Here is a 23882-nt window from a genome sequence, read left to right as displayed (position 1 = left end):
AAGCTGTCCTAATATGATGCCGTACTGCTCACTGAAGGAGCCCAAAATGTTTCTTCTATGGAATCATGGCAAAAACTCTAATTTATAACATTTATTTGAAAGAATAATACATATTATGTGTCATATAACAGATCTTTCAAATCCTGGTCTCCTGGTCTGTATTGTTGTGCATTGATAATGTTACTTTTTCAGTTCAGTTCTTTTGAAGAGCTTAATAAATGTATCAAAAATGGGTCAAAACCGTTACAGGAATTCTTCCATTGTACAAAAATGAAGATCTAGTGGATAGAGGGCCATTTTAATGCCTGTACTTTTAATGGGCAACATGTGACGAGTAAAAAAACAGATATGCTTGAGCAAGCTGTCCTTTTCAGGACATTGAGTCCTGCTTTTAGATCATTTAGATGCCTTCAGTTCTGTTCACATGTCCGTTGAAGTTTGTTTTTGAGTTTGGATGGCAGCATTCACACTTACCAATAACAAAGCAGAAACAACAAAGTTGGCTTGTTTTGTGCCAGTGTTCGTATTGCAACGTTTACACTTCCAGATAATAAAGCAGTTATAATAGAGTATGTGTGGTGTGCACCAGAGTCCGGATGGCAGTGCTCACACTTCCTGGTAATAAAGCAGTTACACTAGATTCTGTTTAGTGCGTACCTGGGTTCAGATTGCAGTGTTCACACTACAAGTAACAAATCAATTGCACCAGAGTTTGTTACACACCAGGGTTCGGATTGCAATGTTTGCACTTCCTCAAAAACAAAGCAATTAAAACCCAAGTTTGTTTGGTGCGCATCAGAGTTCAAATGGCAGCATTTGCAACTCACAAAAACAAAGCAGTTATACTAGAGTTTGTTTGGTGAACACAGGGGTTCAAATGGCAGTGTTTACACTCCACAATTACAAAGCAGTTATACTAAAGCAGTGTTTCTTAACCACTTTCCTGGAGGTCCACCAGCTCAGCACATTTTCCAGGTCACCTTAACCAATCACTAGAGTTTGTTTAGTGTGCACCAGTGTATGGATGGCAGAATTTACACACCATGTTAACAAAGCAATTACACCAGTGTCATGCACGAGCCTCAAACCCAGCTCTCTGGTGTGGAGACTGTTGAGAAGTATTACAGAGCCACAGGGGCAGATGGGAATAGGCCCAAACGAAACACTCAAAGAGGGCATCCAGAAAAAAATTACTTATAAAGGGAACAAAAAACACATCAACAAGAAAACTCTATGAGAAACAAGAAAAATAAGCAACAAGGAAAATCAAAAGAATCTTACTAGACGATGATCAAAAGGCCAAGGGAATGCAAGGCAAACCAAAAGTGACCACTTAAAAACCCCGGCAGGAACACAGGTGATCGAAATTAGGTAAACAAGGACACGCAAGGAAGAAGTAAAGCAAAGGAGGGAACACAGGGACCTCTAGGAGAACGGAGACAAAGTGCATCATGATGACAGCCAGAACTTGTTTGGTGCACACCAGGGAATTAATGGCAACGTTCACAGTCAATGATCCCAATGCAATTACGCTAAAATTTGTTTGATGCGCACAAGTATTAAGACAGCAACATTTGCAATTCATAATGACAATGCAATTACACTGGAGTTTGTTTGGTGTGCACCAGGGTTTAGATGGCAGCATTTGCAACCTATCATAACAAAGCAGTTATACTGTTTGTTTGGTGTGCAACAGGGCTCGAATGGTGAAATTTTGCACACCATGATAACAAAGAAATTACACCAGTGTCATGCACGAGCCTCAAACCCAGAATCAGACTCAAAATCAGACATGGGATCCAGAAAAACAAGGGAACAAATAAAACAAACAAAAAACATCAACTTAGGGTGCTTTCACACCTACACTTTTGTTTTCGAACGTATCTCGTTTGCCCAGTTAGCGCGGTTCCTTTGGCATATGTGAACAGGGCAATCGCGCTCTGTTCCGCGCCAAAGTAATCGCTCTGAGAATGTTTGAATAAGGTGGTCTCGGCTCGATTGAAACGAACCCTGGAGCGGTTCGATCGCAGTGAGAAAGCGATCCGATCCGAGCGCGGTTATATCACAGTGTTTTATGGATATGTAATAGGCTTACGGCTATATGAAGAGAGAATTATGGGTAGGGCGGGAAGTTTCGCAAGTCTCCGGATGCCCGCAAATGAGTGATGATCTCCCGGTAATCTCGCGTCTCCCTCCCGGTCCTCAAATAGGCATCGTCGCGCACCCTTCTAACCCTTCCCCACTGCGTCTCTCCTCAGACACGTTGCGCGTGCGCACCCTGTCAATCACCACCAAACCACCACCTCTCCTGACAGCTTAGCGGGACACTGCAAAATAAACCCTGACACTCTGACCAATGTGAAGAGAGTTTATTCGCACGTGACTTGTTTTAGCTCTTTTGGTCCGATTAGAAACTTTGCAGTGTGAAAGCGAACCGCTCCAAGGGCAAAGAGCAACAATGTAACAATTGTAATCTCTGTTTCGAAACAACTGAATCGATTCACAGGTGTGAAAGCACCCTTAGATTCTTTTTAGCATGAGGTAGCAAAACTAAGGTCAACTAAGGTTCTTCTCTGATGAGGTATACAGGAGGGTTTTTTAACAGAGTATCAAATACACAAAGAAAACTCCATGAGAGGAGACACAAGAGCAAAATTAGGCAACAAACAACAAGTAAAAATCAAAAGAATCTTACTAGACGATGATCAGAAGGCCAAGGGAATGCAAGGCAAACCCACAGTGTTCTGAATCAAAAACCGAGTGAGGAAAGGAGAAAAAGTGACCTCTTAAATAACTGTCTGGAACAAGACACAGGTGATTGAAATTAGGTAAACAAGAACACACAATGAAAAACTAAAGCAAGGGGGCAGCCTCTAAGGCTCCTGGAGGTCCAGCTTGCTCCAGCTCCAGCTTGCCTCAACACACCTGCCTGGGTGTTTCAAGTATACCTAGTAAGACCTTGATTAGCTTAGCTTATTCAGATGTGTTTGATTAGGGTTGGAGCTAAAATCTGCAGGACACCGGACCTCCAGGAACAAGTTTAGTGAGCCCTACTCTAGGAGAACGGCGACAAAGTACAGGACGGTGACAGCCAGAGCTTGTTTGGTGCACACCAGGGATTGAATGGCAGACAATAATCACAATGCAATTACACTAAAGTTTGTTTGGTGCAGCCCAGTATTGAGACAGAAACATTTGCAATCCATGATAACACTGCAATTACACTGGAGTTTTATTTTTATTTTTTTGGTGCACATAAGGGTTTGGATGGCAGTGTTCACACTACACAACACCAAAGCAATTGCACCCAAGTTTGTTTGGTGTGGACCGGGATTCAGATGGCAGCATTTGCAATGCACAATTACAAAACAGTAACACCAGAGTTTGTTTGGTGTACACCAGAGTTCAGATGGCAGTGTTCACACTACAAATAGCAATGCAATTGCACCAGAGTTTGTTTGTTGCACACCAGGGATCTGATTGCAATGTTTACACTTCCTGATAAAGAAGCAGTTACACCAGAGTTTGTTTGGTGTGCATCAGGGTTCAGAGGGCAGCATTTGCAATGCACTATAAGAAAGTAAAGAACAACACAGTTTGTTTGGTGTCCACCAGGGTTTAAGGATGGCAGCGTTCTCAATTCCCGATAACAAAGCAGTGACACCAGAGTTTGTTTGGTGTGCAACAGGGATCAGATGTTAGAGTTCACATTTTCTGATAGCAAAGCAATTACAACTAAGTTTGTTTGGTGCACACCAGGGTCCAAATGGCAGCATTTGCAACCCACATTAACCAAGCAATTACACCAGTTTTTTTGTGTGCACTAGGGTTTGGATGGCAGAATTTACACACCATGATAACAATGCAATTGCACCAGAGTTTGTTGCACACCAGGGATCTGATTGCAATGTTTACACTTCCTGATAAAGAAGCAGTTACACCAGAGTTTGTTTGGTGTGCATCAGGGTTCAGAGGGCAGCATTTGCAATGCATTTTAAGAAAGTAAAGAACAACACAGTGTTTGGTGTCCACCAAGGTCTAAGGATAGCAGCATTCTCAATTCCCGATAACAAAGCAGTGACACCAAAGTTGTTTGGTGTGCAGCAGGGTCTGATGGCAGCGTTCACACTTCCCGATAATAAAGCTGTGACACCAGAGTTTGTTTGGTGTGCACCAGGGTTCAGATGTTAGAGTTCACATTCCATGATAACAAAGCAATTACAACTAAGTTTGTTTGGTGCACACCAGGGTCCAAATGGCAGCATTTGCAACCCACAATAACCAAGCAATTACACCATTTTTTCTGTGTGCACTTGGGTTTGGATGTCAGAATTTACACACCATGATAACAAAGCAATTACACCAGAGTTTGTTTAGTGTGCACCAGGGTTTGTATGGCAGTGTTTACACTACACAATATCAATGCAATTGCACCCGTTTGTTTGGTGTGCACCAGAGTTCAAATGGCAGCATTTACACTCCACATTGACAAAGCAATTACACCAGAGTTAGTTTGTTGCACACCAGGGATCTGATTGCAATGTTTACACTTTCCGATAACAAAGCAGTTACACCAGTGTTTGTTTGGTGTGCACCAGGGTTTGGGGATGGCATATTTTACACATCATGACAATAAAGCAGTTACACCAGACTTTGTTTGGTGCGCATTAGAGTTCGGCTGGCAGCGTTTATGCTCCACAATAATAAAGCAGACACACTCATGATTGTTTGGTGTGCACTAGGGTTCGGATGGCAGTATTCACACTACACAATATCAATGCAATTGCACCTAAGTTTGTTTGGTGTGCACCAGGGTTCAAATGGAACTCGTTACACTCCACAGTAACAAAGCAATTACACCAGATTTTGTTTGGTGTGCAACAGGGTTAGGATGGCAGTGTTCACACTCCGCGATAACAAAGCAGTTACACTCAAGTTTGTTTGGTGTAGACCAGGGTTGAGATGGCAGAGTTTAAAACCAACAATAACAAAGTAATTACATTATTACACCAGAGTTTGTTTGGTTTACACCAGGGTTTGGATGGCAGTGTTCACACTAAACAATATCAATGCAATTGCACCCAAGTTTGTTTGGTGTGCACCAGGGTTCAGATTGCAGGGTTTAAATTTCATGATAACAAAGCAATTACAACTGAGTTTGTTTGGTGTGGACCAAGGTTCGAATGGCAGCGTTCACACTACCCGATAATGAAGCAGTTACACCAGAGTTTGTTTTGTTCACGTCAGGGTCCAAATGGCAGCATTTGCAACCCACAATAACCAAGCAGTTACACCAGAGTTTGTCTGGTGTGCACCAGGGTTTGGATGGCAGAATTTATGCCGCATGATAACAAAGCAATTGCGCCAGAGCTTGTTTGGCATGCACCAGGGATTAGATTGCAGCATTAACAATCAATTATAACAATGCAATTACACCAGAGTTAGTTTGGTCTGCACCAGTGTTCAAATGGCAGTGTTTACACTACACAATATCAATGCAATTACAACAGAGTTAGTTTGGTGTGGACCAAGGTTCGAATGGCAGCGTTCACACTACCCCATAATGAAGCAGTTACAGCAGAGTTTGTTTGGTGCACATCAGGGACCAAATGGCAGCATTTGCAACCCACAATAATCAAGCAGTTACACTAGAGTTTGTCTGGTGTGCACCAGGGTTTGGATGGCAGAATTTATACACCATGATAACAAAGCAATTGCGCCAGAGCTTATTTGGCATGCACCAGGGATTAGATTGCAGCATTAATAATCAATTATAACAATGCAATTACACCAGAGTTAGTTTGGTCTGCACCAGTGTTCAAATGGCAGTGTTTACACTACACAATATCAATGCAATTACAACAGAGTTAGTTTGGTGTGGACCAAGGTTCGAATGGCAGCGTTCACACTACCCCATAATGAAGCAGTTACAGCAGAGTTTGTTTGGTGCACATCAGGGACCAAATGGCAGCATTTGCAACCCACAATAACCAAGCAGTTACACTAGAGTTTGTCTGGTGTGCACCAGGGTTTGGATGGCAGAATTTATACACCATGATAACAAAGCAATTGCGCCAGAGCTTATTTGGCATGCACCAGGGATTAGATTGCAGCATTAACAATCAACTATAACAATGCAATTACACCAGAGTTTGTTTGGTCTGCACCAGTGTTCAAATGGCAGTGTTTACACTGCACAATGACAAAGCAATTATACCAATTTCTATGGCATGGACCAGGGTTCGAATGGCAGCATTTGCAATCCACAATAACAAAGCAGTTACACCAAAGATTATTTGGTGCGCTCCAGGGATTAAATAGTAGCGTTCACACTTCACGATAACAAAACAATTGTGCCAATAACACACTTTAAATCAAAGCAAACCTGCAAAATGCGAAAATACCCTTAAACTCATATTATGACCACTGGCATCATTAAACCCAGTGAACAGGGCAGATGCTTAGTGGCACATCATGACACTCAATATAATACTCATCTGCCAGATCAAGCCAACTGGACAGACACACAAACATGGGCTGGAATATAAACAGCATGCATGTACAGAAAATCCCTCTCCTTTTCAGAGGAAGAATCCAGTATTCTCCGAGTTAAACGTGAAGCTCGGGCTCTCTTTTCTGCAGCTCAGACAGAGACGTTTAAAGCTTTCTATTGCAGAACATCTGATCGAATCAAACCGCAGTAAAATAAACCAAGTTTCCATTACATTAAAGCTCTAAAGCCCAAACTGCCATTACATTAGGCAACAAATCAAATCTCCTCACCTCTACATTCAGTGCTGTTTGACAGAAAGCACACCAATTCATCTTCATCATACCAGTTACACATTATTGCGATTGAATTAGGTCAACAGTGCGTGAATTTGTGTGTTGTTTTCTATATTATTACAACCTTTCTCCTGTGTCATCCTTCTGGAAAGGTCTACACCCCCCCTAAACGCTTGCGACATGGGAATTTTAAAACATTTTGATGTGACATTTAGCAAAAGAGGCTCACGGAAAGTTACCTTTGACCTCAGCTCCTCATTCAAACAGACGTGGTTAATGTTTGACATTCTGCATAGGCGCTCGAACCCAAAGTCTATCTCGCCCCTCAGATGATCTTTTCATATGAAGACTCACATGCATGACTCTATCACATACTGGCTGGCTCAGCTGCAGTCAAACACGGTTCACACAAACTATTCCTGAGAGCCTGTGTGATCTGTGACTGCCAGATACCCATAATTCCTCCCGCAGCTCAGCACACGCCTACTGAACATGACAGATCTCTCACTCACGGGTGACGTATGAGTATGTGCGTGCATGTGTGTCAATATTGGGATTAGTAATGATACTGTATATCTACAGTTGAAGTCAAAATGATTCGCCCTCCAGTGAATGTTAGTTTCTTTTTTAAATATTTCCCAAATGATGTTTAACAGACCAAGGAATTTGTGTGTCTGGTAATACTTTTTCTTCTGGAGAAAGTCTTATTTGTTTTATTTCGGCTAGAATAAAAGCAGTTTTAGATTTAAAAAAAAAAAAACATTTTAAGGGCAATAATATAAGCAATTTATTTTGATAGTCTACAGAACAAACCTCTGTTATACAATGACTTCCCTAATTACTATTACTTGCTTAATTAACCAAGTTAAGCCTTTAAATGTCACTTTAAGCTAAACTCTAGTATCTGCACGTATTAGGAGGTTTACTGTGCAGCGGATATGCAACGGGGGTTTGTATCTTTGATACACTATGACAGTTCACATTCATTAATAAATAAGAATTATTATCGAATCCATATGAATGTCTCCAGGGCCAAAGTAAGCTGAACTGCCGCTCTAGGCAAAGGACGGTCACACCGCCCTCAAACCTAAAGTGAAACCGGGGGGGTCTATTCTGCCGCCCTAGACGCGGATATAACTGAGGCGTGGGTGGCGAGGGTAGTTTAGGGGACGCCACCCTCTCTATTCTGCCACGCTAGACGCGGATAAAAATGAGGCGCAGGTGGCGAGGGTAGTTTCGGGGACGCCGCTCTCTATATTCTGCCACACTAGACGCGGATATAATTGTGGGCATGGGTGGCGAGGGTAGTTTCGGGGACGCCGCTCTCTCTATTCTGCCACCCTAGACGCGGATGAGGGCGTGGGTGGCGAGGGTAGTTTTGGGGACGCCGGCTTCTCTATTCTGCCGCCCTAGGTGGCCGCCTAGGTCGGCTCTATGGAAGCTTCGGCCCTGAATGTCTCTAAAAAATAACGTTACATCGTCAGTTTTGAGCTTAGGTACGCTTTGCACTCACACTTAAAGTGCACTGCGCCAAAGCCCAACCGAACCATGCTCTGCACCACATCTTCCAACTGCGCTAAGGCCAGCCAACTGAACCGCACCGAGCACGATTCGGAGCACTCACACTTGTCAAACGAACCGGGAAACAAGCCTGGACATGGTTCGGCTGAACATAGTGTGAGTACGCCCTTAGTAGATACACTAGAAAGTTTCTGACAGGTATGTTAAAGCAAGTTGGAGCTAAACTCAGCAGGACACCGGCTCTCTAGGAGATATGAGGTCACAAAATTTGGTTCAATGTCAAGTCAATGGGACTTTTACGAATTTTTTTTCGTCAGATTTACGAAAACCGAAAGTCAGATCAGTTAGAAAAGATATAGCAGCCTGAGTCAGACCGGTTTTGTGGTCTGACGTGAGTTTGAAGGGATTTGCTTGAAAGGTAATAGAGAAAATAGACTTTAAAATTGGTTTTATATCAGTAAGAATCAGAAGTTTATGTATAGTATTAATGTGTGTTGGCTTTATCAAGCCGCCATAATAAAATATTGTTTACTCCACTAAATTTTATGAAATCTTATTGTTTCTTAACATTTTGCTAATCTTTTCAGTTAACCTGTTCAACTGTTTCTTTAATCACAATAAACAATCCATCTATGAATTAAAGCAATCAATTCAGATTCATCTGTGCAATAATATCCAACAACCATCTATGATCTCAATTTGAAAGTACAATTATGAACCGCTTATTTGAAAACGGTGAAAGATTTCCTTTAGGAGGTAGCATTATGGATTTGGTTATAATGACTATCTTTATCAATATACAAAAAAATGTGTCTCATCATTAGACAGCAAGTGTGTTTGTGTGCACTTGACTGACTGAGCGACTTCCTTTATTGTCAGCAGAACAGTGGCGTCTTCGGGGCGATCAATTGTGTTTAATTACTTTCCCTGGACCTGTCCGTCACCTTCAGTCCACACACCACACTCAGTCTGACACTCATACACTACAGACCTCTTCACAAACACACACGCACACACACCATCCATCCCTGATCAAGTCAAAGAGAGTCTTATCTTCAGATCAACATGTAATCCTCTATTCAATCACTGCCACCCTCAAAAAAATCCTCCAGAGCTCATTCAGAGAGATCTGCCTCCACCTTTTGGCTGTCCTGCCATATTTTGATGGTGAAATCTATTCGCTTTACTGTATGTGTGTTCATAATTTGAGACAGCTTTGGCTTAAAAGCATAGTTTACCCAAAAATGGGAATGTACTCATTATTACGTTGCCCTAGAGTGGTTCCAAACACTGTAAAAAATGCTGGGTTCTACCCAATCAATTTGTGATAGGACAACATGAAACCTTGAAAATAAGTTAACTTAAAAGTTTTTACAAATTTAAGTGGATTAAACATAAAACGATTAAGTTGTTCCCCAAAAACCTCGAGAATTGTGTTGTTTCAGCTCTTTTTATATAAGCAGCTTGAACAAACAACAAACATATTTTTTTGAATGAAGCTTTACACTACCTGACAAAAGTCTTGTCGCCTGAATACTGAATGCAACTCTAAACCATGATTTTTCCTACACCAAACTTGACTGATTTCTGTAAGAATCTTGGGTCCATGCAGGTTCCAATAGTTCTTCTGCAGTATTTGTGATGATGGGATGCAGGTCAACAGATGATTCATCAAAAAAATCTAACTTCTGCCACTTTTCCAATTGATCAACTAGAAGTCAAGGTATTATTTGTTGCTCTTAAAATTGGGATTGACGACAAGACTTGGTAGTGTATGAATTTCTTTTTTCTGCTGAACCTAAAAGCTATTTTGAAGAACGCTGAAAAATGTAGTGAGCTAAATGTAGATTAACTACATAAAAAGCTACCCTCTGAAAAATGTAGCAAGCTAAGCTAAACGCTACATGACAAAACTTGCTTTTTAGACATTTTCTTTTGTTATTACTATTTACATATTTTAAATTAAACCAATTTTATTCCAAGTCAATTTTGTCTAGGTGAATAATAAAACTGTCAATGAAAGATAAGGCATAATTGTACCGTTCTGTTGTTTACTGTACTTAACTGTAGTTCCAAACACAGTACACCAAATCTAAAACGAAAAACAAATAAAAATAAATAAAACATACTAGAATAAATAATACCTGAATAGCAAAGGAAAATAAACACTGTAAAAAATGCTGAGTTCCACACAATTCCTTCATGCTCTCCTATCACAAATCAATTAAGTTAGCGTAATTGTTTTTGTAAAAATTTAAGTGGATTAAACATAAATAATTAATTGGTTCCCCCAAAAAAACTTAAGAATTTTGTTCTTTCAACAACTTTGAACAAGAAACAAAAGTCATTTTTAAAAGTATAGGGAAGTATATTATACAGCTATATATTTTTTTCCAAATGATACTGCATACTGTAGTGTAGCTCTGAATTAATAATAATTATTATAGTATACCGTAGCTCAGGGGTTCTCAAACTTTTCAGCCTGGGACCCCCAAAATAACAATGCCAATGCCTCGCGACCCCCACTATTTTCGTAAGTGGTTATAATCATACAAACGTTGCACACAACACTCACACAAACCAATCAGCCTATATAAACACAAGCATATTGACAACACAAAAAAGTCAACAGTCCCATATCATTTTTATTATTATTATTTTATATTTACCTCATCTATTTAGACTGGTGGGCACAATATTTAAGTTACATCCCAAGTCTTTTCTTGGTTTAATTTTGGAGACTGCCACTTACACATCATACTCCATGTTTAGTGTCCTGTATGTATTTTAAATGTACGTGAGTGCTGTAACGGTGTCAGAAAGTTTAGCTAGTGCTGTAAAATCTGGTGCACTGACGCTATTGCTTTATCATTAATCTAATGTTGCAACCAATGTAAACAACAACAACAACAACAACAAAAAAAACCAAAGGCTGATGGCTTTTTGTTTGGATACTGTATTTTTTTATGTAACTATTTTTTATCCTCTGTAGGTTATGGATTAACAATGGTAATCATAAAAGTTTATTTAAATTTATTATATTTTTGTAAATCACCAAGCGACCCCATCTCATTGTCCCGCGACCCCCCAGGGGGTCTTGACCCCCACTTTGAGAACCACTGCCCTAGCTAGTAACAAGTAAATTTATTTTGTCCACCTATGATTGGTTCAGGATGTTACCGCAGTGAAAACGAAAAGTGTTACTAATGCACCTAAAAGCTGGTTGTTGACCCTCATAAAACAACAAGTAGATAAAATTGCAATTCGCCATCATGCGAAAGCACTTTCATTGGTTAGATACTATCCACACAGCTCTGTGAATGGTAGCGGTGTCACTTACTTTTCAGTATTTTCAGTTTTGTGTGAACTATCCTTCAAATCTCACATCATTTATTGATTGAATAAAAAATAAAGCTGTATTTCCTCTGGGATGGAGGTTGAACACACAGCAGGGTCTGCATCATGATGAACAAAGGAGAACACAAGCCGCACTGACCACCTCAAGACGGGAAAATCTGCAGTTATAACAGCAGACTGTCATCTTGACCAGTTCTGACCATTTAAAAAGGGGCCTTAACTGGTGTGATTTAAGGTAATCGGACGTGATATAATGACATATTTAAATCAGTTAATAACCTTCTTATTAGGAACGTAATGATCTGCGCTGCAAATCTGTCATTATATAAAGCCATTGAGTCTCATCAGCAGACGTTAATTTGGAATAGACAGTACAAACAATCATTAAACAGATTTTTCTCTTTTGAATGGACTGAAATTTAGTGGAACAGACTTGAAATGGGCGCACAGAAGTTATTTGTGGTTTGAAGATGAGTAAATATAAATTCTCCGGCTACTTTATTAGGTACACCTGTCTAACCGCTTGTTAACGCAAATTTCTAATCAGCCAATCACATGGAGGCAACTCAAGTCATTAAGGCATGTAGACATGGTCAAGACAATATGCGGCAGTTCAAACCGAGCATCAGAATGGGGAAGAAAGGTGATTTGAGTGACTTTGAATGTGGCATAATTGTTGGTGCCAGACGGGCTGGTCTGAGTATTTCAGAAACTGCTGATCTACTGGGATTTTCATGCACAATCTCTAGGGTTTACAGAGAATGGTCTGAAAAAAAGAGGAAATATCCAGTGAGCGGCAGTTCTGTGCGCAAATGCCTTGTTGATGCTAGAGGTCAGAGGAGAATGACCAGAATAGTTTCTAACAGATGGAAAGGCAACAGTAACTCAAATAAGCACTCTATACAACCCACGTACAGAAGAGCATCTCTGAACACACAACACGTCCAACCTTGAGGCGGATGGGCTACAGAAGCAGAAGCCCACACCGGCTGCCACTCCTGTCAGCTAAGAACAGGAAACTGAGGCTACAATTTGAACAGGCTCACCAAAGTTGGACAATAGACGATTGTAAAAACGTTGCCTGATCTGCTGAGTCACAATTTCTGCTACAACATTCGGATGGTAGGGTCAGAATTTGTTGTCAACAACATGAAAGCATGGAGCCATCCTGTCTTGTATCAACAGTTCAGGCTGGTGGTGGTGGTGTAATGGGGTGGGGGATATTTTCTTGGCACACTTTGGGCCCATTAGTACCAATTGAGCATCGTGTCAACGCCACAGCCTACCTAGATATTGTTGCTGACCATGTCTATCCCGTTATGACCACAGTGTACCCATCTTCTGATGGCTACTTCCAGCAGGATAACGCACCATGTCATAAAGCGTGAATCATCTCAAACTGATTTCTTTAACATGACAATGAGTTTACTGCTCTCGAATGGCCTTTACAGTGACCAGATCTTAATCCAATAGAGAATGGGATGTGGAGGAACGGGAGATTGGCATCATGGATGTGCAGCCGACAAATTAACAGCAACTGCATGATGCTATCATGTCAATATGAACCAAAATCTCTGAGGAATATTGCCAGTGCCTTGTTAAATATTTGCCACGAAGGCTTAGGGCAGTTCTGAAGGCAAACGAGGGTCCAACCTGGTACTAGTCAGGTGTACCTGATAAAGTTGCAAGTGAGTGTAGGTCTTGTGTGTTTTTGAAACAACATGAAGGTGAGTTTATAATGATATTACCATAACAGTAAGATGATTCTTGGCTTTAATAATATTTTATGAATTACTGTTTACATCAACACTAATTAGATTATAACAGTATTTCCAGCCTGATCTCACGAGAACGTAAGTATTTTACGTTTTGCTAGTTTAGTGGCTAATTCGTACGAGTTCAGTCGTACGAAATGGTACGATTTTAAAAAGGAGGCGTGGCACCTGACCCCACCCCTAACCCCAACCGTCATTGGGGGATAAGCAAATCGTACTAAATTGTACGAATTAGATCGTATGAATTCATACGAATTAGCCACTAAATGAAAAAGTTACGAATTGCCGTGAGATTGTGTTGGTATTTCAATGTAATGTTTTGGTACAGGCAACGCATTGGCGCATTAGGTAGTGCTGTCGCCTCACAGCAAGAAGGTCTCTGGTTCGAGCCTTGGCTGGGTCAGTTGACGTTTCTGTGTGGAGTTTGTATGTTCTCCCTGCGTTCGCATTGGTTTCCTCCGGGTGCTCTGGTTTCCCCCACAATCCAAAAACATGTGGTACAGGTGAATTGGGTAGTCTATGTTGTCAGTAGTGTGTGAGTGTGAATAAGTGTGTATGCATGTTTAGAAGGGCATCCGCTGCGTAAAACATATGCTGGATAAGTTGGCAGTTCATTCTGCTGTGGCGACCCCAGATTAATAAAGGGCCTAAGCCGAAAAGAAAATGAATGAATGAATGTACACCTCTGCTTTGTATAACTATCCATCTACAGTTAAGTCAAAATCCTCTAGTGAGATAACTAAATATTGTATCTAGCAAAAATAACTAGTCAAATTGTCTGTTCTGTTATCATGGCAAAGACTATTATTCATTCATTCATTTTCTTGTCGGCTTAGTCCCTTTATTAATCCGGGTTCGCTACAGCGGAATGAACCGCCAACTTATCCAGCAAGTTTTTACACAGCAGATGCCCTTCCAGCCGCAACCCATCTCTAGGAAACATCCACACACACATTCACACACACATTCATACACTACGGACAATTTAGCCTACCCAATTCACCTGTACCGCATGTCTTTGGACTGTGGGGGAAACCGGAGCACCCGGAGGAAACCCACGCGAAGGCAGTGAGAACATGCAAACTCCACACAGAAACGCCAACTGAGCCGAGGTTTAAACCAGTGACTCAGCGACCTTCTTGCGACTACCTTCTGCGCCACTGCCTCGTCCCAAAGACTATTTTTTTTAAATGTACTGCTCTTTTAAACAGCACCTGGGAAATATTTGAATATTTATTTAAAAATGTTAGTTTTTGCCATGATAACAGAACAAACTGACTAGTTATTATGCTAGATACTAGTATTTAGTTTTAAGTGCTTTTTCAAGGAGGTTAATTAGGTTAAAGTTAAAGAAATAAGACATAAATATAAAGAAATGCTGGAAAATTACCTTGCTACGTCAAACAACAAACAAAATTGTTTATAGCAATATTTATCAGGGATTCTTATATAATTATGTTATTTTTTCTATACAATTATGAGGTATTTTCATCCAGACAACGCAGGTCAGACTACCCGATCTACCTGTCTTGTGCTATTAACACAAAAGAGAGTCACTGTATCACAATCACACTGCATCTCCATCTCCATCTCTTTGCAGTCTGGATACTGGACGTCTGCGTGACCCACTAACCCTCTTCAGACGCGGGCGCGCGCGCACACACACTCACACACACACACACAAAGACTGACCATTACAAATGCTCAGCACGCGGATTTAACTCTCTCGGGAGCTGCAGTGCGCTAAATATATCGATGTTGTCTACCTCACCCACAAACAGCCGGCTGCGTAATATACTGTTTTTCCATGCGTAACGGGTTACATCTCAAATACAGGCTTCAAGATGACGGAGCAAGTGCAGACTGAATGACACGTCGGGGGTCCTGTGAAGGAGACCGCCGCCACCAACTAAACGAGTATGAACAACTGAGCCGTGCGTAAATCTGATTTAAATCACCTCGTTCTGTCACTTCCACTGCTGTCAAGGTCAGACGTCCTATTGTATCATGTCAGAGGATCACTTACAATGTCTTCACTCAAATCTTCCCAGGGATGGAAATCTCAAACGCATCCGCTCAGCAGCATCAGGCTGACGCGCGCGCGCGCACACACACCTTTATAACAGGTAGATGGAGAACAAGTCATCATTCAGGGCGTCTTGTGTCTCGTCTGGCACTGGGATGTCTGTTTGTCTGACGCCTGTATTTGATAATTGGGATAACAATAGATCATGGAGCAGTGAAGTTTCATTGCATTGCAAGGTCTGAGATTAACCGCATGCGTTATTTTAAGGTGTGTATTGCGAAATCTGCCACGTAAGTTTATAATGAGCCAATATGCATCTTCATTTGCATTTATACAGTAGCCTATTCTATTAAAGCAAACACAATTAATCAAACACAGCAGTTTAAAGCACCACAGCTTAATTCTTACATTAAACACAGGCTCTGTCTAAAACATACAGTGGGGTCATTGTGTTTTTAAGACATCTTGGAGTAAAACACACACACACACATATAAATACACAGAGAGCCTGAATCGCAGCCATATTATCCCCAGCCTCCCAGTGCAGTAACCATGACAACAGGATGGCTGGGAGACACTGCACTCTCTCAAAAGGCTTCGGCTGGTGCTTTCTTCCTTCCAAAATAGAGCCCAGAAGCTTTTCAAGAGCACCTCGTCCTCCATATAAAGCAGAAGGAGTCTCTCTCTTACGCATACTAGCATTTCAAACACGCAGGCCACACATACAACAAGAGAACACGTTGCTTTTTTTTATGCACACCGTGGAGAGAATAACTGCCGGCACAGCAGATGCATGCAACTTAACATGGAAGCTTTAGATGTGCATCAAAGCGCGGAGGCATCAACATGAGCATGCAGTGCTAAAGCCTGTGATGCATGCGACAGACTAATTATAAGCGTCCTGGATGAGGAGATGCAAGATACTCACCGGCAAACAAATGCGATACAAATCCGTCTGCAATTAATGCGCTTTTGGGGCAAAGCGCGCGCGCGTCTTGTCTGCCTGTATCATCCGAATGGATCGATTAGCTGTTTTTAAGGAGGAAGCTGTGCGCAGGGCTTATCAGTAGCGAGTGTGACACCTGCCGTCTCCTCTCGCCGCCGCGTGGACAGCGCTCCGCGACCGACAGACCGAGCGGCTGCGCGAGAGCTCGGCTGTGTGTGTGTGTGTGTGTGTGTGTGAGAGAGAGAGAGCGAGAGCTGCGGCGGAGTCTCGTGCCCCCGCGACGCGCTGGACGAGCAGCAGTTCAGACTGTTGCTCTCACAGTCTCTCCACATCAATAATACATTATAAAGCACAATTCACGCGCACTGGGGGGTTTAAAAGAATATTCAGCCTCATTCATCTTATATAAGCCATCATGCCAATTCAAAATCGATATGACATGGAGAGGGGGAAAGGAGATGTATTTGCATATAATGCTGGCTCTCAGTTTACCAAAATGTAGAGCGTTTGAACAGACAGACAGACAGACAGACAGACAGACAGACAGAGATATAGACAGATAGATAGATGACAGACAGACAGACAGACAGACAGACAGACAGACAGACAGAAGGACGGACGGACGGACGGAAATATTTCTAATATTTTTATTTAGACAATATTTAGGCAATATTTTTATGCATACCAACTGGATTTAAACTGCAGAAGCTAATGGGCTCTATAGCACTTGAGAAGACATGTAAGAAAAACGTTGCATTAGCTGAGCTTGACTTTCCTTTAACTCTAAAACACAACAATACAACATAAATCTAATTGTCTATGGCTAATATTAAAAGAAACCTTTCATAATAAGACACATTTTGGGTTTTCTGTCTATTTTTTAATATTTGTGTGTGTCTGTTTTTGAAATACCGAAGTTTTAATTGATCCTTTTCTTATTTATTGAAGTTACTTAATTATATAGATTTTTTCTTAAGTTATGAATAAGCACAATAATTGATCTTAACAAAATGGCTCAATATCATTTATATACTTTTGAGTCAGAATTTTTGTATATGTTGTTCCCCAGTTTCTATTTAACGGAAAGAAGATTTATTCAACACATTTCTTAACATAACAGTTTTAATAACTCATTTTTAATAACTTTTATCTTAGCCATGATGACAGCACATCATATTTTACCAGATATTTTTTTCAAGATACTAGTACTAAGTGACATTTAAAGGCTTAAATAGAGTAATTAGGGTAATTAACTAGGAAAATCCTTGTATAACTATGGTTTGTTCTGTAGACAATGGAAAAAAAGTATTGCTTACAGGGGCTAATAAAATTTACCTTACAATTGTTTAAAAACAATTAAAAGCTGCTTTAATTCTAGCCAAAATAAAACAAATACAACTTTCTCCAGAAGAAAAATATTATAAAAAATACTGTAAAAAATTCCTCTCTCTCTCTCTCTGTCTCTCTCTCTCTCTGTATATATATATATATATATATATATATATATATATATATATATATATATATATATATATATATAGATATAGATATATATATACATATATATATATATATATATATATATATATATATATATATATATATATATATATACATATATATATATATATATATGTATATATATATGTATATATATATATATATATATATATATATATATATATATATAGATATAGATATATATATATATACATATATATATATATATATATATATATATATATATATATATATATATACACATATACTCATATATATATATACATATATATACTCTTTTTGCAGCACAATGTTGCTGCAATTCATAACTTTTGATTAAGTCATGAATTAATTTTAATGATTTCATTTGTACATTTTAGTACTATCTACTCATTCCTCAATGATATATAGGTCTAGGGGTGGGGTTTAGGGGCACGTTTGCTTTTAAATATCATTCATTTTCACAAATGAAACAGTTATGTTTCTTTGCTGGAATTGCATATTAAGTTTATCATGTTTATTATTTTTGTGGATCCACATTTGAACAAAGACTGTTATGGGAACCTTGTCTTCTGTACACAAAATCTTTAAAGTCTATGTAAAACTAAAATTTACAATTAATATTGTTGGTATTTTTTAGGTGAACAATTAATCTGTGCAAGTTAATTCACAGAAAAATAAAGTTTGTTTTGTTAATCTTCCATCAAAATCTGCCAAGTTGCTTCCACATCTGTTAACATCAGTTACAATATATTTAACCACGCCCTTCTTACTGTCAGTTTGCTATGATGGAATGGTGCACAAAAAGCCCCGCCCCCTACTCAATATTCCATTTCAGTTGAAAGTCATTATACTGAATTAAAAACTCAGCAACATCCACACGGAATGCAAACTGATGTGTGAACTGTCATATAGTAACACAAAGAGAAAAGGTTTGCCAACTAGCTTTGTTTTTTGTTTCCAACATTTAAATGCATACAATATTGAATCCTTATTGCATATTGAAAATATAATAAAAATGACAACATATGCTCAAAACGTAGCCCTATATGTATTTCTAGAAATCGCCATTTATGTAGCCAGAGGAACGTATGGCAGCATTTTATCTTTAGAACTAACTCTACGGGGAGATGTGTGGACGACTTTTCTGCTGTTACCAGTTTGTCAAGTGTCTCATAGCATACATCGGCGGACTTGAGATGCAGAGCGAAGTTGACTGCGATGACGGGGTTCGAGTCCAGTGAAGAACAGTTCCAGAAAGCAGGTAAGACTAAAACAAAAATAAAATAAGTGTGGTGGGTAAGGCATGATCAAACACCCAAAAAGAGGGGAGAGCAAGCGGAGACACCGGCGGCTGGTCAGTGGTCCAATCATAAATAATCAATAACACCTGTATTTTCTAGTGATTGGGCCGGAGAGACACCTTCATACGAGGAGGACAGCTTGACACAGAGGCTGTTTCTCAATTCCAAGAACGCAGAGAACGGACTTGTGTTCTTGTGGAGAGCGATCTTGCCAGGTGTCCTCGGAAGAACGAACTCAGGAGACCGCGAGGGCAGAGAACGCGTCCTTTGAGAAGTGGGATGCTGCGTTCTTCCTGATGGTCACGTGACCTTCACGTGTTTTAAATGGTAAATTATTTAAACATTACAGCATCCATACAACGATTTATTGTTTTTCCCTTTTTCAAAATAAATACTTTGCTTAAAAACATTATAAATATATGTTGCACAATATAAATAAAACAGATTTTAATACGAATTTCAGCAAAAAAAAACACCCTTAATGTGTTTATTCCTTTATTAAGATGTCCATGGTAATGTTTACTTTCACCATTTCATTTAGGGAAACTCCTGAGGTAAATAGTTCATATCAATGAACTTTAATAATAAATCTAGATAAAATGCTGCGCTTCCCACCTCCAGTCGCAATGACTTCTGGGACTTCCAGAGCGAGTTCGGTGCTCAAGTCTGCATCAGTGCGTCCTCGATATCAAGAACACATCCGGGAAGTTTCACGCGTCCTCCGTACTTGTGGTCTTGAGTATTGGAACTGAACTTAGGCAGCTGATGATGACGTTTCACGAGAGCACGAGAACGCAAGACCGCTGAAGAACGCATATTGAGAAACAGCCAGAGACTCTACCCACACACAGCCAACACGATTGCACAGCACATAAAAATTAATAAATATTTTTGCTTACCTGATATCGCCGACACTGTCGTCTTCTTCCCACACAACGAACTTTATTACAATAAGCAAATGAATAACGGTGAGAATGTGGTAAAATCTGAAACATGGTAAAAATTAGGCTGCTTTTCTTTATCTGGATTGCTTTTGAAAACACTGTCAGTTAGGATAAAGAAGTGGGTGGGGAATGGTCAATCTGTGCTTTTGAAAACACTATTGGTTGGGATTAGAGAAGGCGGAGGATGGGCCAGCCGATCTGTCAGTCAGTCAGTGAGTCCATACTGGTTTCTGGCTTCATAATTTCAGAGATTTAGTGCATCTCAGCAGAGCACAGACAGTTGACTTTCCGCCACAATATGGCGACAAAGAATGCATATTAAGTCCTTAGGGGAGAAAAACAACTTTTTTCAGCGAATGTTGCAAACTACAGCTGATCAAATCATTATAAAACAGGCAAGTGACATTCTAAGTCGATTTCTCTCTTTTGTATTTTGTAGTGCTGTATTTATAGCATAGTAATATGCTAGTGTTTGCTTTGCTCTGACTTTATTATATATTATATTATATTATATTAAGTTATATTATATTAAGTTATATTTTATTATATTATGTTATATTTTATTATATTAATTATATTATATTAATTATATGATATGATATGATATTATATTATATAATATTATGTTATTTTATATCATTCTTACACTAACAAATATGCTAAGGATGACACACAGTATGTCAGTGTCCATTTTTAAGTCAGATAAAGAGCAATGGAGATTGAAACGCCACTAACTCAATATAATGTGGCGACTGGGAGCTGTCAGTTTTTGATAAACCCATATACGAGATTTATTTATTTATTTATTTTGAATGAGCAGATCTCTCCTGTTTGTGTCTAATTTGCATTTTTGCACCCAAGCGTAAAAATGAGCTGGTGAACACCCACCCTGTCATCCTGATGTTCATCCGAGGGGAAACTGGAAGAGAAACCCATATTACAGCAATTGAGAGAGGGGTAGAAAAAAAGAGAAAAGCAGCATTCACCTGTGCTAATGATACTTGAGGGACCGGAGGGTGGGTTTATGGGCTCTGCTTGTGTAGTTGAGCGAGAGAAAATGAAAACTGTGGTCTGGGGATCAGGAAGACCACAACAGCAGACCACCAGACACTGTCAATCTTAATCACTTATTCATTAGACCTCCACCCCTCGTCCATCTTTTCGTCCCATGGGATCCAGTGGAGGCAGGTTGGGGGTGGTTGGGACGTCCCGGCTTAACAGCAGGAGGAATCCTGATGGAGTGTCTGTGTTGGGACTGTCGCGGAAGGTGGAGTGTCCTGTAAAGAGATGGGGGATGAGAGGAGACACAAACAGAGGTGTTTTTTAAGGGGGGAGGGGTGAGAATTGAAGTAAGGTGCTGAGGAGCTTAAAGGGCCATGAAACCCCCTCGTTTCAGCAGGGTGTTTTCACACCTCTACTTTGGAAAAAGTCAGAAAAGTGGGCGTGTCCAGCTCTGTTTAGGGGGGAGTGTCGGAGGAAGAAAAGCGGCTTGGTATGGGAGTGTCTATTTGGGCGCGCTGAATTTCAGAGTCAAAACACACAACCACAGCGGACAATGTGACTCTGTTTACATTGACATCTGTAGTCGAATTATTTGTCAAATTATTAAATGGTGGACTTTAACTGCAGTTTGGCTCTTTCATTCAGGGAATTCATTAATGTCCCTCCCGACAAACGTGATATTTGATTCGAGGAACTGCTCTAAGCGTGTATTTTTCATGCAATGTTTGATACCGCACGGCGAATGAGAGAAAAAAAAAACTCAGCATTTCCCGGAAACTTAGATAAACACGGCAGGTAGCGTCAGAAAGCCACGTGTATTATTCCGGTCACAAAATCCAACACGAGGTTATTGTTTGGTTGTAACTGTTAGTGCTAACTATTGCACTCGGTTCAATAGATTGTTTGATACGAACTGAATAAACAAAGAGCACTGGTCGCTCACTTACCAAATCTGTAGAGACAGGACAATCACCAGCAACTAGAGCCGCGTCTTTATTTAGAGGAGACTACAAACTGGATCTCAGCGTTTGCAGATGAGAACAGCTCTCAGGTAAACAATAACCCTCCTTAGACACGTAAGTTATTGTTGTCGCGCGTCGCGTACACTGTTAATCCACACGTGACTCTGAGCTCTCACAGAGAGAAAATGAAAACGAAACTTAACTGCAGCAAACTATAAAAGCAACACTTCACGCTTGTTTTGCCAACACAACGTGGCGTCTTTGCCGTCTACACTATGACAGTAATGAATATTAATGAAGTTGCACAATAGAGCGCGCTGATTGGTTTGAACCAAGCCTTACTCATGCATTAATGAAACACACTGTAAGACGTAATAAGACCGTGACGCAGCTTCAAAAATTCGTTTCAAACAGGAAGTACGAATTTGCTTGAAATAACGCAAAAACAACCAATTTACACTTTTTAGTGAAATATAGGTGTCCTAATAGTGTCTTTAGCAGTGTGGGACACATATACGACTGTCAACAGCTCAAAAAATGTGTTTTGGTGTTTCGTGACCCTTTAAACAGATGGAAATCATTGTACCATGGATGGATGGTTAGAGACAGACTCAATGATAGATATGTTTATCTGTATGCCAAGATTTAAATCACTTCATTTGAATATTATAAACATATATCCCAAACACTTTAAGGTCTCATCTGCAAACATTAGATGAAATAAACCGTACACTAGCTGAAAACTTTTTGCAGAACTTACTAAATACTTAACATCAGTAAACTACAGAATGTCTAAAACTCAGCGGCCAGAATTCTGACAGGGACTAAAATCAGAGAACTCATTACTACTGTTTTGGAATCTCTCCATTGGCTACCAGTCAAATATCATATTGATTTTAAACTCCTTATGCTGACATACAAGGCCCTGCATGTTTTGTCTCCCCACAATCTCTCTCTGGTACAGCCTATGCGTGGACGCATAGCGACGCTGACGCGCACCTTTCAAAAAATGTTGTAAAGATGCCTAGAGCAAGCTCTGTGATTGGTTGGCTTGGTTGCGATGACGAGTGTGGGCGGAGGTGAGCCCGATGGAGCGAATGTTTACAAGTGTGGAGTCTTGTGAAAGAGCTCGAGATGGAAACTGATGTTTTGTGTTTACATTATGAATAAAGTTGTTGCACATCTGCCGATTCCGCCTCAAAATAAGTGAGTTTGAGCCACCTGTACATAGGTGAAGGTAAGTTCAGAAAAAAACAAAACACCAGCAAAGAAACTCGACACAGAGGAACATAAACACCTACAGCCAGCTAGCGTTTTGGAACAGCGCGCAGAAGTATAAATGCATGGCTACGCGCGTTACATGCGATTTGGTTTACATCGATCACTTGATGCAGAAGTATAAACCAGGCTTAAGTTTTACCTAGCGGATCCCCTTCCAGCTTTAACCCAACACTAGGAAACACCATTAGCAGACAATATATCACTTTAAACTATTAAAAATGTAAAAAAAAAAAAAAGTCGAGGTTAAAAAGTTGTTGGAAGTAAGATCCTATAATGCAATTCAAAAGCAGGGGAAAGAAATTAGTAAAATAAAAACATAAACCATGATTCATTCATTCTTTTTTTTCCACAAGGCTTAGTCCCTTTATTTATCAGGGGTTGCCACAGCGGAATGAACTGCCAATTTAGAGCGTACTCACACTATGTACAGTTGCCTTGAATCTGGCCAAAGCACGCTTGTCCCCCCTCCCGTCTCCCC

At 40.1% G+C, this 23882-nt stretch overlaps 1 protein-coding gene across 7 annotated transcripts in view; it reads right to left on the bottom strand.

Annotated features, from left to right (window-relative positions):
* The window catches only part of psd2 (pleckstrin and Sec7 domain containing 2), a 186567-nt gene that overhangs the window by 99310 nt on the left and 63375 nt on the right, over positions 1-23882 (bottom strand). For 3 of the 7 annotated variants that reach the window (XR_012390203.1, XM_073922511.1, XM_068213301.2), the window contains exon 1: positions 16394-16595. The gene's annotated coding sequence lies outside the window, so the exon portion shown is untranslated. Of the gene's footprint in view, positions 1-7025; positions 7261-16393; positions 16596-21145; positions 21437-23882 lie in introns of those variants that run through there. The other 4 variants (XM_073922509.1, XM_073922513.1, XM_073922512.1 and 1 more) reach the window with 3 other exon arrangements.

Source organism: Danio rerio, chromosome 14 (assembly GCF_049306965.1).
Source record: "Danio rerio strain Tuebingen ecotype United States chromosome 14, GRCz12tu, whole genome shotgun sequence".
Taxonomy (NCBI): domain Eukaryota; kingdom Metazoa; phylum Chordata; class Actinopteri; order Cypriniformes; family Danionidae; genus Danio; species Danio rerio.
The sequence above is the reverse complement of the archived record's forward strand: the minus strand, read 5'-3'. Positions and strand labels throughout refer to the sequence as shown.